Source organism: Rhipicephalus microplus, chromosome 4 (genome assembly GCF_043290135.1).
Source record: "Rhipicephalus microplus isolate Deutch F79 chromosome 4, USDA_Rmic, whole genome shotgun sequence".
Taxonomy (NCBI): domain Eukaryota; kingdom Metazoa; phylum Arthropoda; class Arachnida; order Ixodida; family Ixodidae; genus Rhipicephalus; species Rhipicephalus microplus.
In genome coordinates this window covers 20,911,858-20,929,998 of record NC_134703.1, presented here as the reverse complement: position 1 = coordinate 20,929,998, position 18,141 = coordinate 20,911,858, and the positions used below count along the sequence as shown (strand labels likewise).

The 18,141-nt window shown below is 46.9% G+C and overlaps 1 protein-coding gene and 1 long non-coding RNA gene across 2 annotated transcripts in view; one reads left to right on the top strand and one right to left on the bottom strand.

The window, feature by feature from the left end:
• The window catches only part of LOC119171546 (uncharacterized), a 671,663-nt gene that overhangs the window by 243,800 nt on the left and 409,722 nt on the right, over positions 1–18,141 (bottom strand). The gene's annotated exons all lie outside the window — the stretch shown is intronic.
• LOC142814185 (uncharacterized) overlaps positions 6,210–18,141 on the top strand; it is a 64,282-nt gene continuing 52,350 nt past the window's right edge. The window contains exon 1 of the long non-coding RNA XR_012894837.1: positions 6,210–6,478. This is a non-coding gene — a long non-coding RNA (uncharacterized LOC142814185). The remainder of the gene's footprint in view (positions 6,479–18,141) is intronic.

Sequence of the window (18,141 nt, the reverse complement as noted above, 5' to 3'; positions counted from 1 at the left end):
CGGGGGAGGAGGAGGAGAAAAACTTTATTTATACCAAGAGGTAAAAGGTGCGGTGGTGGAGTGTCAGATGAGCCTACCCAGCTTAGGTCTCCGCTACCCTCTTGGCCCAATCCAAGATCTGGTCCTGGACCTCGGGCGCCGAGCTGCACATAGCAGCCTTCCACTGCTCCTTACTATTAATGTGTGGAGAATTGGGTGGTGGGTTTCGAGTACACCTCCACATGATATGGTCTAGGTTAGCTCTTTGTTGGCAGAAAATGCACAAAGGGGAGGGAGGGCGCACCATGAGCGTTTCATGTAGACGCAGACGCCGCTTAGCGTTTGAGGTGCACGTGAAAAGGCGGGACTTTCTCGCGCGTTCAAAAACGCGAAGTCACAACAAATAAACTAAAGTAAACACGACTATCTATTAATAATGGTTGGAGCTGCCTCCTGCTTCAAATAACTCCGCGTAGAAAAAAAAAGGGGGGGGACCTCTGTATTTCAGGGTGAAAATACGGGCACTGTAGAGGAACTACATTCCCTGGCGGTAGGATGCCCGCGATTTGGCTGTGTAGCCTTCACTCCAATGCCAAAAGAGAGAGAGAGAAACAACTTTATTTACCAATGCCAAGAAAAGTTGTCGCCGAGTATAGACGTTCGCATATCAACACCTATCATACCATGAGCATATCCGGTACTGCATGAAGCAACGCAGGCAGATGTTTCTCTGTCTACCAAGACATCGTTACGCGCGTTCCCCTCTTCTACAGAGAAGCAATTCACAGCGCTAGGAAAGCTCTGCGCACGGCTAAAGCCACGGGGGCCCGCACAACAGCTATTGAATTTTTTCGTTCCCTTCCCGATCGGCTCGCGCCGCGAAGGGCCGGGGCGCTGCGTGCGGGGCGTGGCTTTGCATAACAGAGGCGGTCCCGGCCCGGGGTCTGCGGCGAGCCCAATAACGGGGCCGAACGCCACCGGCCCGGTTGCCGCGTCATCCATCTCGTCGCGTCAAGCAGGTGTCGCCGACGGCGCGAATCGCCGGCTGTCCGGAAACGCCACACGCGCCTTCTCCGAATTCATATTTCTTGTCTCTTGCTCTCACCCTCAGCAGTTTAGGGAGCAGTACACCACTAACGAATCCACTGTACAATAACTTCTCGTTAATGTTCTCTCGTGAAATGTTCCAGCCATAGGTTCCGCGAGGCTTACGTTGCCGAGCACGCTAGGAAAGAAGAAGAAAGTAGAGAGTTTTAGTACAGCGGAATGGTGCTACGTACGCATCACGCAAGCGCCTTGCGTTACGTGGCGTCGTTTGCCACTAATCGGCTTTTAGTACGCCGTAGTACCCGCGTACGTAGCGAGCGTGGAGCGTGTTGCGCCATCTGGTAGATCAAAATAGAAGCACGTGTTGTTGACAGCCAATGTGAGCCAATCCAAGTGTCATAGCCAGATTATGGCCATATTTTAAGCCACAGAGCCGGTCGGTGCTTGCCTTCGATGCCGCCATTTTGCAAAACGAAGTCTCGCGCTGTCGCGAACTTGTTCGAGAGCGGCGCGATCAGCTCATACGTACGCACGCACGCATCTCATGCGTGCGTACGTAGCGGCTGTGTACGTAACGCGATACGTGCGCGTTGCGGTCTGCGCATGCGCACTACGCAGAACGTGGCGTCCTTACGTACGCAACGCCGCCACGTACGCAGCGTACGCAGTACTAAAACTCTCTAGTATTACAAAAGTGTGACAGAGCATTGCAAAAAAAAAAAAAACAACAAGAATATTGAACACACAGAACGCAGTGCTGTATACTGTGCTTCAAACGCCACAGTACTGGCAAGAAGCGAAGCCTAAACATCACGAACGATATTTATTTCGAGTCATTTTGGTATAAAGTATCGGTGAGAAGCGCCTGCTTCCTCGCGGTCTGTGTATTCAATGTCCCGTTTTGGTATCGCCATGCTCATGAACTAGCCCACTTAGGAGCCCTTGAGCGTTACAACAGTGATCAGAACGAACGTACAAAGCACAGGCAGATACGGTCAGTTCGCACGGTGCGTTTACAAGGATGGAGGGTAATCTGCTGTAATGAGCACTATTAATGTCTCGTGGAGTGCTTCCCACTGACGTCTTTTCTCCATACTTCTCTCGTGCAAGACCCCTTTCAAACGGACCGAGCTATACAATCGACCACGAAGAACGAAACGTTGAACATGAGGACAGCGAACTCAGCTCCTCAAAAGTATCTGCCTGCAGTCCACCTTCCTCCTCCACCATGTAGAAGAATAAACCAGACGAAGTCAATTTTGCTCTTCGTGGCGTATCGCTCTCTCTATCTCTCTTTCCGAAACACAGTACCAGCAGCCAACGCATTACAAAAACAGAACGTGCAATCGTATATTAAGAGTTACACACGACAGACAAGTGCAGACATTGCGACTCTATAGCTAGAGTTACTGAATATACTACCTTTGGGTAGTATAGAGCATATACAGAATCTAGTGCGACCCTGGCGCATAACCTATCGGGATGTCCTATCGACATAATAAACAATAACCACGATGCAGCCTCAAACAGTGATAGCCTCCGGGCAAACTGGAAGTCTCCATTGCTAAGCTATGATCTGGTGCACAACCGCTGAGCCATCAAGCAAGCCATGGATGACGCCAAGGGCCTACCACCCTTAGCCGAAGTCTATAGTCGGGATCCAGGCACCGATTCGCCCTGTCTGATAACAAATCAAACTCAGACTGGAAAACAATTTCGTATTTTTTAAATGGTCTTGCATTCGAACCAAGATAAACACTCGAAGGGTTTTATGCACACGTGATCGAGCCTGCATTATTGTAGTCACATTATTAACGCTACTATTGCTGGCGAGTGAGGTTGTTACTTTCAACTTCCTTGACGACTATTCGCTTATGAATGAATGAATGAACGAATGAAGTTTCATTTTCTAATGTGAAAATGGTGAAGGGCGCGGAAGAAGCGCCGTGGAAAGACCGCTTAAGCCCCACCCTGCTCCCGCTTCCCTCACTGACATGGCATGAAAGCAAAGCAAACCAAGTCAGCAAACACGCAATAAAGGTGCCTAGTAAATAGAAAAAAATCATTTATTAAATAATGCACTGACACAAATCCTAATGTGACTTAAATAAGCCATAATGACAGAATGTTCTGTTACGCTGAGATGATTATTTTACAGTCAGTCAGTTAACAAACTTTATTCGAGTCCTAAGGAACTAGAGAGTCGTTGTTGTGGGTCGCGCCCATTTTGGGGCCGGAAGAGCATGGTCCTCCATCTGTTCACGGGCGCTTTGAAAAGCCCTTAGTTGTTTAAGGAGATAGCCGCGTTTGAGCGCTTTCTCCAAGTCCTCTTGTTCATTAAAAGAGACGTGTTGTAACGGCGAACGTTGCCAGAGATTGTGCGCTATCTAGCAGTACTCTTCATGGCACTCAGGCCAGTGTGGGTAGATGTCCGAAGCAAAGCTAGTAAACCTTTTTCTCAACGGGAAAGATCCCGTTTGTAACATTCTCAGTGTGAAAGAGTGATGTCTAGTAAGCTTTTTGTAATGGGGCAGGAATTTCCTGCGCCCAAGCTGACACTGTTTCACAATTTCGATAAAAAAAAAAGAGTAGGCGGGATGACAGTAGACTTTCCACAAAGTGAGATAGAGGAAAACAAAGTGAGAATGAATTCCAGGCTAAGCCTTCCGATCACTAGGCATAACAACCGACTTGAAATCGTAGTTAGTCATCCATAGTAAGGATCTGCCACATTGATTGATTGATTTGTGGGGTTTAACGTCCCAAAACCACTATTTGATTATGAGAGACGCCATAGTGGAGGGCTCCGGAAATTTTGACCACCTGGGGTTCTTTAACGTGCACCCAAATCTGAGTACACGGGCCTACAACATTTCCGCCTCCATCGGAAATGCAGCCGCCACAGCCGGGATTTGATCCCACGACCTGCGGGTCAGCAGCCGAGTACCTTAGCCACTAGACCACCGTGGCGGGGCAAGGATCTGCCACAGCTCGCAGAAATCACACAACGCGGTACGAATTTTGAACAGCTCAGCTGGATCTGGTTATCTATATATAACGTCAACGTTATCTGCTGCGGCATTACAAACGTCAACTGCAGGCCCTCAAACGACAAACTGAGCCGGCAGAATTATGTCACCAACGACTGCGATAATCTCTCGGCAGCGTGCACGGGGGTTCTTCACAAAAGGCAGTCAGTAAAACTTCCCCATCAGCACGGTCTACTGCGGCTCCCCATCCTTCCAGAAAGTCGACCCCAGGACAACGTCAGAAGTGGAATTCACAAGAACTGCAAACTCTGCCTTGAGAAATTTTGCACCAAAACTAGCAGTTGCAGTTCACGCTCCTCGCAATGATTCTCCAGTCACCACACGAAAAATTGGCTTGTTTCTTGAGAGAACACCACTTTATAATTGAGTCGAGTCTGAAAATATTTGCTCATGACGGGAACCACTGCTTCCGGGTCGACTAAAACTGACGTGGAACACCATCTACACGAACACTGGGAGCTCTGATGGAAGTCGTTTCGATTGGAGCTCTTCGATGCCCAGCAAGAGTCAGCACGTGTACTAGTGCGACGTGAGGATGCAAAGGAATGCTGATGATGCGGCACAGATCCCCGACGTCGCTTCGGGACGAAGCGGGCCATATGTCCACGAATGTCTCTGTGGAAGCACGCGGAGGTGTTTCACGCACAACTTACTGCTGAAGACGGCCAGCGGGATGATCTTACCACGCAGCTATGTCTGGGGGTAAATTTTAAATGGAGTCGTTTCGCGGCTCATACGCATGACGACGCGATCATACCGACGTCCTTGAGTAGAAAGGCCGCAGCACTGATTGGACACAGGTGGTGAGCGCGAGAGATACGTGGACGTGTGCTATCTACGTCGCAGCGTCGGGCCGATCAAATTCGTCGCGCACTATTTGTCGTCTTGCTGACGCCAGATCACAAGACGGAGTGCTAAAGTCAAATAATGTCCGCGACAGTGGTGACGTTGGGGACTTGAGCACGTTGACTCAAGGTCTGCATGGTACACTTATTTGTCAGGTCGGGTCGCCAAAGCACTTCACGATTTCGCCGACGAAATCTGCCCGCGTATTCGAATTCGCCTCGCAATTCTCATACTGCCGAAGAAGGAGATCAAATTGGAACAGCCGGTCGGCAGCAAGGGTGCAAGAAAAGTGGTACGTTGTTCCGCTGGCTTGCAGTGCCCCAGTGGTTACATAGACTCACCCGACAATAGTGTTTGAGCCAATGATCGATGTCCTCTCCAGGTTTCCCAGAAATTGGGCGTAGCTCCCTGTAATGTTGTCCAAGGGTGCTAGACGCGGTTGGATGTCTCTAGAGTTCATGATGGCTGGTAGCGAAAGAAGCCCTGTGAGTCTGCGGCTTCGGCGAAGATCCAGTGATTTGTTTTCCACCATACTTTTACGGGGCTCCAACGCGTTATACCCAGCACCTCCACCGATTTTCCTACGTTGAGAGGTCTTTATATAAAAAGGCGGGATGAGGGATTGTCGCGGAAGGAAGGCTTAATCCATAATGCAATCTCACTTCATTGTCCTCTTTTTTCACTTCCTTGAATGCCTATAGTATCAATATCAACACTTGTGAAAGGACAAACGCGAAGTATATTGACAATGTACATGAACGGCTGGAAATAGCCCCGGCTTCATCAGTTAGTACTGCTGCTGTTCTGCTGACAACCAGCGAACCCGTTCGCATCGCAGAAGCGGAGGAAACGGGGCAGCTGCTAATGCATCTCGTCGCACTGCTCTTTTTGATTCGAACGAGGGTGTTTCTAGCAACCAAGACGTCAGCCGAGTAACACCTGGACAGTATAGCTCATGCACAAAGACAGGAGCCGTAGACAAACAAAAGCAAAACAAGAAGGTTGACCGTGCCGTCATTCTCTTTACACTGAAGAAGAGAGAGTCTATAGCCTTAAGAGAGAAAGGAGGGACCCAATCTGCGTCCGGCTGAAGACATCGTCGAGAGCTCACCAATTATATACTTTGACGTACGCGAAAACAACTGCCACGAGGAAGACTGATGTTTCTCTCTCTCTCTCTCTCTCTCTCTCTCTCTCTCTCTCTCACGGGAATATAGCGCATTCCGGTTTTCAGATTAAGTGATGTACACGCTGCAGGCCTCATACATGCACCACGAATGAAACAAACTACAAGGCGGAGTCCTCCAATGGGGTAAAATAGAATTGCAGACAGCTACCAGGAAGTTTCTTTCCCACTAATTCAGGGGAGCAATAGCCGCTCGCACTTACAAACGTGCGTCTGCGTTGTTGCGCGTTGTGCTGGTCCTCGTACATGTGTAGATAACACGAGTGGTGGTATCAGAACGCAAGCGGCCTTGTTGACACACGACTGCGGTATTGTAAAGCTCGCTCGCTCGCTCGCTCACCAACGCCCGAGGATTCTGCAGCTACAACACGTAAGTTGAAGAACTATCTTAAACAAAATTGAGTGAGTCACTGTAAGAGCACGAAATTGACGCGGTTTCGGGCTTCCTTTCAGAGACAGAATTGAATGTTATCGCAGGAAATGTCTCGCTTTCATGGCTTTTGCATGGAGGTTGCTTGTGTACCCATTATACTCTTATGCAACGCGCAATTTATTGGTGTTTTACATTTTGAAGCTGTTTTCGTTTCGCCAAAAATATTAAATAGACTATCATTCTGGTATGTGTACGTACAGCTAAACGGGCTATCGCAGCCATGTATGACACCTAGGACACCCTAATTTCTGCACTCCCGCTCGCGCCAGGCCCAACGCCACGGCTGCGTATAGATGACTCACACAATAATTAACTGATTTACTGAAACAACCTTTAGAAACGTCAGGTACGGTCAGTGTAAAACTGAATAACATAAGAACGAGTTTACCTAAATGCAGTCTAACTCTGATAACTGCACCGCAATAGAAGCAGAAATTAAACACCGAAAAAGTGTTTACACGACCTTTTTCGTATACCACTTTCTTCGGGCTAACATACACAGATGTCACTTCATATCTGTTGAGCGAGGCTGGCAGTTGGGCGAACTGGTACGGACGCATTATTAAGAAAACGCTGCGACGGAAACAGACGAAGACACTGTTCGGATTCCTGTGGTTACCGTGTCTTTGCCTCTTTCCGTCACTCCATTTTATTTTAATAATCTAAGTTCATAACTGTTCCAATTGATTCGCAGACGCCACGCTAAGTGGTAGTGGAGTAGTTGGCTCACTTCCGAAGGTTAGACCTCTACAAGGGACATACCAGGAAAGACGTTAGACTAGTGCTATACAGCGCTGCATGTAACACCTTTTAACCAATCGATTACTTGTAATCTATTGCATTTTCTTGTCTTGTTAAGTGCAATCGATTATTTTCAGCAACTGTAATGTTCTATGATATTTATTTACATTTTCTTGTTATTGATTACCAGTAACAAATCAATCATTTTTTATCAACTCGTAAACAGTTGTAGTTTTTGCCCTTCTGTGTTACGTAGACAAATTTTTTTTTGAAAAAAGTAACGTAAAAAAGATTAGTTACATTTCTGTAATGGACCTCTGTAATCACTTACATTTTGAAGGAAGTAATTGTAATTCGGTACTAATTTTCTCTAGCGTGAACAATCTCGGTCATACGCGCACACTTCTTACCTATAATTAAACACCGTGCACCGTAGCTGAATGACGAATATGCGTGGGTGCGTGAGAACTTCTTTTTCCAACCATTGCAGTTACGACAGTTGGTCGCTTTTGAGTTCTCGCACGCAGAAGGACGCCGCTTTGTACACTAATTCGAATATCGCGTTGTATATTCTTCATTGTTGACGTTTAGACCAAAAGCACGCAATGCGTCCTGCTAAGGTAGCAATTCCAGATCTCACAGTGCAATTTCAATCAAGCTAACAACAGCGGTACATCCAAAGCCAATATCTGGAGCAATTTTCTTTTTAGGCTATTGAGCGTACAAACTTCAGGGCTTGATTAAGGACACAATCACTTGGACGAGCAAGTGCACGCTACTAACGCTTAGCAACGAGATTGCGTTCGGTCTGATCGCGTTCAAAAACAATTGTTGCGACGTTCAGAAGCGCATCCATCATAGCAGCAAGGAAAGATATATAACTCTCGACAGATATATAGTGCTCCTGATGCATAAAAAACAGCACATTTCACGCGCTTGCATTATTTATTGCTATTATTCCAGGCGAGACAATTTACCGCACGAATAAGGACATATTTATATATACCACCGATCAGTGTTATTCCCAGAAGATATCCTTCAACACCCCATTCTTGGAAAGCTATATTCACTGCGACGGAGTAGCATTGACGCAAGAAACTCGGTGCACACTTGAGCTTCGCCTTGAAGAGTATAGAACGCGACAACGTGTAATCGGTGCCTTGCGCGTCGCCTTCAACTGTGCCGCAACGAATGAAGCTTAAGTGCTCGTAACAATGGCCGTTTTCAACCCTCCCAAAAGGTCTACCGCGAGTACGGTTGCGAAGTGCCCACTACGCCATGATTCTTCTTCTAGCAAGGTGCCACGCGTCTGCACAGTAGCATGCTTTGTAATGGGTTAACAGATTCGGACCGTCCATTCACTGCAAAACTGACATGTTTGGATGCCTGGCGCGATAACACAATTCCGCCAGGCAATACTGTACGTGTTATTAAAGTGACCCCACGATTGATTGATATATGGGGTTTAACGTCCCAAAACCACCATATGATTATGAGAGACGCCGTAGTGGAGGGCTCCGGAAGTTTCGACCACCCGGGGTTCTTTAACGTGCACCCAAATCTGAGCACACGGGCCTACAACATTTCCGCCTTTATCGGTAATGCAGCCGCCGCAGTCGGGATTCGATCCCGCGACCTGCGGGTCAGCAGCCGAGTACCTTAGCTACTAGACCACCGCGGCGGGGCTAAAGCGACCCCTTCAACAACATGATATTCGTACAGGAGTAGCCCCCACCCCACCTCTCTCTCTCCCGAAGCACTTTCAAGCACTGGTGTAGCTACGCGGTATAGAAAACCTGCTTGTGACGCCGAAAGCCAAAGTTCGATTCTCACTCGAACCAAATATATTTGTTTATTTGAATGACAAGTTATCGCTCACAGACAGTGTCGATTAGTCCACAACCAATGACACCAACCCGGCGACGGAGTTTTCGCGAAATAGGTTTTTTTTTTTTTGACGGTATCGTGTTAAACACCGCAGAAGAAACAGAAAAAAAAACAGAAAGAGAAGCGACAATATTCCGCGGTTAATCTTCATATCTTTCGCACAGTTAATCGCGCCAATACTAGCAACGTTTCAAGCATAGACCAACTCATTCATTAAAACATTTTGCTGAGTCATCGCTAAGTTTTTACACAAGCACACATTTAAAGACTAGAGGATCTACCGCAGTAACACGCTTTCATTGTTAACCGATCATAAAAAAACTCGAGCACGTGCGTTATTCTTACGCTTGTCCCTTCCGATATTTACTGTATTATCACTTTTAATTAAAGCTGTTGAAAAAACTAAACAACGGAAATATTTCCACAATGGCCTTAGCATTGCAAGGAAAGATTTTCGCAAGAATTAGGAACTAGCAGCCATGGACATGACAAAGAAGCTACAAAAGGCCTACCGAATAGTCAATTGTTACAAAGCTTCAAAACGCGTCACTCTGAGACACAAAGAACAAAATAAAAATGAAGAGATAACAAAACTTGTTTTTATAAAGCCCGTAACTTTGATACGTATGACAAAACAAGCAGCACGCATGCGTTCCAGCTTCTCTACTCTTTTCGAGTTTATAGGCAATGATGCGAGGCTACAACTGTGTTGTTAAAAGAATATATTATTATACTGACTCACATTAGGGCCACTTGGCGAGCGAGAAGGCGAGCAAGAAGCTAGTACGCCGCGAAGATGAAAAACTTCGTAAGCGTACTTGGTAAATTTGCGATTGTGTCATTTCCGCACCGTGAGGTAAACAACAACAACAACAACTACAACAAAAAAAGGATGTGTGAGGTGAAGGCCAAGTAAAGTTGGAAACATATCGACAAAGTTGTGTAGTTTGGCATGCTATTTGCCATCTCAAACAAGGTCACCTTTTATTGAATTTTAAGCAACGTGTTCTTGTTGTTGCAACTTCAAAAAGGCGCTAAGAGGCAGTTGTTTGTTCTTGTAATATCCTTCAAAAGGCCTCGTCTAAGTTTCACACCTACGATTTCACTCATTCATTCCGAGGGGATTAATGACTGTAGACTTATCGCCCCACTGGCGGTCAACTTCTCGGATTGTTTAACGTGTTGGTGTGCGCATATATGACACACACACACACACACACACACACACACACTGTTATGCCAGCGAGTCCTCGTCAAACGACCGTGCCTCTGAAAAAGGCAATCTGGGTCAAGGCCAGCCCGCAGTCTGCCTGGCGCGATCACCTCGACGGCGTGAACACGCGCGGCGCTCCTCTGGCCCACGTGCAGTGAGTCAGTTGCGCACGTGACAGCGAGCCGGCGTCCTCGTGTCAGGTGGTCTGACGCATGGCGCGGCGGCCCCATTGGCGGAATCTGCCCGGACGACCAGCGGCGCTTCTGATTGGACATTTTGGTTGGACCCGGTGTAAATAAAAGAAGCCCTGCGGCGCGTCGCGATCGGCGGTCCTATGTGAGAGGCGTCCCCGTGTCGGAGTGCCGACATGTGTGTGAGTCAGCGGTCTTAGGTGAAAGACTGACCTATGTGTTAGAGAGAAGAGCTCGGCTCTTCGAGTCTCTGTCGGCCCCAGTGCCGAAATTGTAACGCCTCTGTAAATATGCTGTACATAAACCTTGTTTAACTCACCGTCGTCTCGTCCGCTCGTCTTATCAGCTCTGCGCAGAAGCAGTCGCGAGCTGATAAACATACGCTACCAAACGGCTGGTGACCTTCCCGGCGGAGTTGAAAGAAGTGGCGCCTCCGGGGCCGTGTTGGCGTCGCCGTCTTTCGCAACAGTGGTGGCTTCGGCGGGATCGGTCCGTCGTTCGCAACAGTGGAGGTCAGCGGCGGGATTTCGGAGGTGGCTTCGCAACAACACACACACACACACACACACACACACACACACACACACACACACACACACACACACACACACACACACACACACACACACACACACACAACACACACACACACACACACACACACACACACACACAGCGAACTGCAGCGACCTCGCGCTGAAAACGCTTTTTCCTGTATATTGTTTTTCTTACGAGCGCCATGATGATTATATTAAGTGGGGACATTGTGTGTAGGGAAACGCGAAATGATAACCACAACTGAAAATTGAGAGGTAGAAGCGTGATTTATGAAGAGGGAGACAAAGAAAAAATTGAAATAACGAAAAAATACACAAAAAAGTACTATTTTAAACCGAAAGCTAAAAGGACACCTTCATCGTTTTGCGAAGCACGTCAGCTCAATAACAACATACAGACGCCGAAATCACACTACCCAGTTATTCTAACGTGTTCAACCGATGACACTGTTTTTTGTCAACTCTTCCGTTAATATGAAAGCTTGGCTAATTGTTCGGCAAATGTTGATTGATTTAATTGATTTGTGGGGTTTAACGTCGCAAAACCACTATATGATTATGAGAGACGCCGTAGTGGAGGGCTGCGGAAATTCAGACTACCTGGGGTTCTTTAACGTGCACCCAAATCTGAGCACACGGGCCTACAACATTTCCGCCTCCGTCGGAAATGCAGCCGCCGCAGCCGGGATTCGAACCCGCGACCTGCGGGTCAGCAGCCGAGTACCTTAGCCACTAGACCACCACGGCGGGGCGTTCGGCAAATGTTACTCGATGAAAATTCACGAACACGGATAGTCGTCGACTCCGACAAGGACTCGAGACGGACGCCTTTGCGGGTTGCCCCGAAAACGTGCACGGGCGGCGACACCGAGCTTCAAAGCTACGACAGAAATCTTTCAAGCACGTGAAAACAGCCAGCCGAACCACGCAAATGCTGCCAGCAGGGTATACGAGGAGCGCGAGACAGCCAGAGAGAAACCGGCAGCTCCATCATTACCGTTTCGGCGGCAGGCCAGCGGCGCTGATAAATGCGCCCAAAGGCGAAGCAGCCGGCCAGCAAAAGGAAAAGAAGGAGTGGAGGAGGTGGTCGCCGCGCTCAGACACCGGGGCCGATGCGGGGTTCGGACAAACAAACAGCCACACGGGGAGACGCGCGCGCGACTCGGACCGCTGCGTACGTCCGTGAAGGTGGGGTTATACCGTTCCCCTCCGGTGTCCTCCCCACAAACAAGCGCACAGTCGTCGTCTTTATCGCAAAACGGAACGGCGACGGCGAGAAATAACAAGAAAACCGGGCCCAAGGAGCAGTGGTGCGGCCGTAGTCGCGCTCCCCCGGCAAAACGACTGTGGATGACAGGCCGGGCAGGACGCGGACGTATAACTAATGACGGCATATCGGTCTGCGCCTCGTGTCGCACCGCTGCAGCTGCGCAACACAGCGCGGCGCGACCCCTTCAGCTTCCCACCCCTGGACCTCGATCCCCTAATAACCTCCGGTATCGCGGCCCGGCCAAAAACGCGCCAGAGGTAGGGAAATGGCTCGGCTCAAAATTGCCCCACCAAGGAGAGACTTTTTTTCCATCCCCACCGCGTCCTTTATTTTTTCCTTGTCGTCTGCGCGGTCACCTCGATTTGGGCGCGCCGGACCGAACAGCTCCGTGCAGTGCCACCCTCCTCCCCCCAAAAGACACCGCACAGAGCCACGTCTTCGCCTGTTATCAGAAAAACAAAAAGAACGCTGCTTACGGACACGTAAGGCCCGTACTGCGACGTGTGTATATGCCTTGCGTCTGGAAGCTGTACGCAACGTCCGCCAGCCGCGAAACACGCCATCGATATGGCATCGCTTTCTCAGCAGCTCGCCTTTTACTATCGCGCTTACCGCGCCATTTCAAGACACGCGCGCTGCCAGATAAGACTATACAGTGACGCGACAGCAAAAAAAAAAAAAAAACGGAAAGAGCGAAAGCGCGATCTGATAATGTTTGCGTCATTTAGAAAAGCATGAAAACAACCACCGCCAAAAGTACGCACGAACGACCGCTCTCTACCGGTAGCTCCGCGGCGATATTTCGCGCATATTTACGGTTTAATTCATTGATTGATATGTGGGGTTTAACGTCCCAAAACCACTATATGATTATGTGAGACGCCGTAGTGGAGGGCTCCGCAATTTAGACCACCTGGGGTTCTTTAACGTGCACCCAAATCTGAGCACACGGGCCTCCAACATTTCCGCCTCCATCGGAAATGCAGCCGCCGCAGCCGGGATTCAAACCCGCGCCCTGCGGGTCAGTAGCCGAGTACCTTAGCCACTAGATCACCGCGGCGGGGTACGGTTTGATTCAAACGGGTGCGTTGGAAACATACCGAACACTTTCCTGTTCAACTCGCAACAAGCCAATTATCACCAATTCAAGCTAATTATTAGAATCGAAACGAGCAACTAGAATGGTAGCTGGATGAATTGATCTCCGAATATCGCGTAGATATTTCATCTTACGCGACATTCAAGTTTCGTGGCTGGCCCGTTTTATCCAAACCTCGTATGTATCAGTATCGCCGAATAAGCCTGATGAGGAAGAACAGCACCTCTCTTCTGCAGCCGCTCTTTGCAAAATTTCGTTGTTAACGTAAGGAGAAAATATACCCGTTCAAAAAAAAAAGAGAGAGACTCCGGTACAGCAGAAAGATTGGACACTATACATGAAATATTTAAAAAAAACATCCTATTGTGTCTGAGGCTAAAACATAATAAAGAAAAATAATAAGAAGTACAACCTTGCGTCACCGTTTTCTTGCTTCACCATTTTCGTTATTATTGCAACAGCAGCTATGGCACAAATTAACACCCAAATAAGGCGAAGAAAATGTGAAGCGACTTAGCGCACAGAAAGCTATATACCGATGTCGAGCAAATAGGAACTTGTGGCGGACGCCTAAGGCACCTATATCATGTTGTTCGTGTTTAGAGAAATGTACGGCATCGAGCCTGTCACAATAACACCGGTGTAAGACACACGGGAAAACAAACTGAGAACGGTTACAACGTTCCAAACATTCTTCTTGAACGTTCCAAGTAGTAGACCGAAAGAACCATAAAGAAAAATCTGACAAGTTTGCATAAGCGGCCATTTACTAATAAAACAAAAAAAAGTACGTTAACCGCAGCCTGAGAGCATACTCTGCCGCAAAGACCAGCATGCTCGCAAAGATCTCTGGCGGACAAAAAACGAGGTTGCCGATCACAAATGCGAGAGGCAGTCAAGTGCAGCTAAGCATGAAGTGACAACTTATGCACTGAACTCAGAGCGCGTCCAAGTAGAGCTGCAAGTTTTCTTTCTTTTTTTATTTTTTATCCTTTCCTCGAACAGCGAGCTCATATCAGTGAACTTTCCAATGACATTTCGTATTATTCCCATGTATTTTCTTTCTATTCATTAACATTTTTTATATTGATAGTGTTTGGTAATTAGTTAGCAAACTAGACGCACATCTGGTTGACCTTTCTGCATTTCATACTTCTTCCTCCTAGTTACTAATTATTTAACTAATTAGACTTTCACTGCAAAGTACAGAGAAACGGAATAGCCAAGGTGCTCTTCATTTCAATGTCTCTCCAACTTCCGACATAAAATGCAGCAGAGTTGGTACCTAAAACAGTGAAAAACGCAGGAGTATACAGATACACTATCGTGACGACATCCTGTAACGAGCGGGGTATTTTCTGTACCAGCGCTAGTGACATGCTCAAACTAGGCGCACTCGTTCAGTAGCAAAAACGAGAGCTATATCGCACCACAGAGGTCGCTAAAGTGTTCAAAAGAGAACGCCGAAGACGAGACGAAAGTGAGGTCTGCGACGGAGGAGGCCGGGGCGGCTGTTCAAAGGACGCTCGGAAGGGGCCGCGCTGGTGGGAGTCTAGCGAGGGAAGGAACAAGTCGGAAAAGAAGGAGGGCTGAGAAAGTTAAATATTGACCCTTGGGTCCTGGCGACGACGCGCTAAAGGACCCAGGACACGTCTCTTGGAAATTTGGAAGCAGCCCCACAGCGTGTGTCCAGGCGAGGCGACGGCAGCGAGAGCCCGAGTTTGTTTACGAGATAGAACTGGCTGAATAAAACATGGCGGCCCGGCCCGCTGGGGCCGAATCGAGAAGGGCCACTCGGTCGTTGCTGGATGCCGTGTCGTGTACTCTTCTTCTTCTGCTGCGTCCGCTCTAGGGTCGCCAGCTGCTTTCCTTGTCCCATCGTCCAAGTCGAACGGGCGTGTGTTTTCCTTGGGTCACTTTCTCTCTCGCTCTTCAGGCTCGGCGCACGCACAGTGTCAAGCGAGCGTGCGAGTTTTTCAAAGCCCGCCAGAACGCTATGGTCCGCCTTTTAGGAGAGCGGTCTATCGTAATGATCTTCGACAGCGAGTTGCATTTATCAATTAGTCTTTCAAATAAGGCAGAACATGGAAACAAGCAAGCTGCAAATTATAGAAAATTCGTCATAACGAAGTGTCCTAGAACTAATGTTTCGATTAAATCAATTCAATTCATTTATTATTCACAAGAAGCTACATATACATCAGTTTTGTTTTAAAGGCAGGGCGTCATAACTCGCAAAGAAGTTGTGAAGACACCCTTATGTCATATCCAGGCCCCACCGCGGTGGTCTAGTGGCTAAGGTACTCGGCTGCTTACCCGCAGGTCGCAGGATCGAATCCTGGCTGCGGCGGCTGCATCTTCGATGGAGGCGAAAATGCTGTAGGCCCGTGTCTTCAGATTTATGTGCACTATAAAGAACCCTAGGAGGTCGAAATTTCCAGAGCCCTCCACTACGGCATCTCTCATAATCATATAGTGGTTTTGGGACGCTAAACCCCACATATGAATGAATATGTCGTATCCAGTGATACAAACAATAGATCGCACAAGGAATTTGTATAACGGCGGTAGCATGAGTCATTCATTTCAAGCAAGTTAAGAGAGCATGAAACAATGTAAGTTAGTTTTGTAACAAGTAAACGACTGGCGTTCTGTTAGCTGTGTGCATGGTTAGTTTGTTCCAAAAATGTGACACGGTATGTGTGAATATAAATTATCCATAATTTGTACGATATTGTGGAATGGTTAAAGCACGACCTACTTACATCACGTAAGCTGTCTTACACAATGTAAGTCTACGGGTTCCCACATTTGTCAACCAGTGTGCAATAAATACTTAAGCGCACTGAACAGCTTACTTGACCAGCCATCTAAGTAAAGAAACTGTCACGTATATGCTGGCAGTTTACCACAGAATGTAGGCATTCTTCAGCGCTTTCAAAACAACCGTAAAGTGGCATACGAACAGGTTATAGGTAGCGCCACCAACGGTGAGCGGTTCAACGAGATAGGAGACACGCGCTCCCATAGGAACCTTGCTATCTGGGCAGGTCAGGAGTACAGTAGGTCGCGGGTCAAAGTATTGGAGGTAACTGATCGTATGGCAATAAAATGGTGCGATACGTGAGTCCGTATATAACAATAGCATATGTAATGTGTAAATATGTGGATCTGATATAAAGAGTGAGAAGAAAAAATGTAACGCAGTTTATACAATATTGGTATTTTCTTCTAGAAAAATAGCGTTGTTTCAAGTATATGTTCATGCCAGTTGTCAAGATGAACACGGATAAATTTCGTGAGATCAACTCGTTGCAAAGTACGGCTGTTGCATTTCAACAATGTAGTGGTCATTAGTCTGGTGTGTTTTTTTTTTTTTGCAGTGAAGATATATAGTTACTTTCCGTTCTGTTTGTGAGAAGGTGATTTGCTTCGAGGCAATCAGATAGTTTTAGCAGGACTTTTTTTGCTGTTGTTGTAAAGATCTTCACCCGTTTCAGCTGTCAGAAAGATATTGGTATCGTCCGCTTATAAAATGCGGTCTTCTGAGATATAGTAGGATAAATACCTTATGTATGCTAGAAAAAGAAAATGGCCGGACATGTGACTCAGGGGAATTCTTCTGTTAGTTATCAGTTGGGAGGATGTCATTTGGTTCACAACTACATATATACTGATGCCAGTTTCGGAGATATGCGCTGATTTGGCAGAATGGTGCTCCACGAATACCATACTTGTCCAGTTTTTGCACCAATATGTCACCGTTTACACGATTTGGTTAGGTCTATGAAGATACCGATAGCTATTTCTATCTTTCTAAATTTATTTGTGTTTTTTTTCTCCACGATGTTAATTAACGCTGTCTTCGGCGACTTTCCTTTTATATAGCCGTATTGCTCTTTACATTAATGTTTTGGGCTATAAAAAAAAAACTTGTCTTGTCGGCTTAGTGTTACCTTTTCGAAAACTTTAGCAAACAATGGCAATACAAGTATTGATCGATAATTTGACATATTGATCTCATCTCTATTTCTATACACTGGCACAACCTCGGAAATCTTTAATTGCATTAGAAAAGATCCCGAAGTGAACATTTCCTTGATTATATGTGACAATGTATGGCAAATATTAACCTAACAATGTTTCAGCAGTGATACAGGCATCAAGTCTAGAATGAGGTTCAAGAAATTTTTTTACGTCGAGAATTACGTTTTTAATTTCATGTGACTCGGCGCGCTCGAGAAAGAGAGAACTGAAAGTGTTGCTTGTTGTTTTCGTGTTTTGTTGTGATGTATGTGAGTTATTTACAACTAAGTTGTTGTTCATTGACGTAAAGTAATTGTTGAAGCTTTCGGCAACGATAGAAGGGTCACTCACGATTGCTCCATTCACCAAGATTCCACATATAGCATTTGTGTTGGACGTGTTTGCAGTGTTTATCGCTTTCAATGAAGTCTTTGGCTCGCTATGGGCTTGTGCAACTTTATCATGGAAACAATTTCGCTTATAAATCGTGATTAAAGCTTCAGGCTCACATTATATGGTTTTCGCTTTAATTTGCTATACATGTTACCCTAATGGTTTATCGGCTTTTAAAGACCACTTGTTAGCCACGGTTGACGCTTTATGCTTTTTTTTTCGA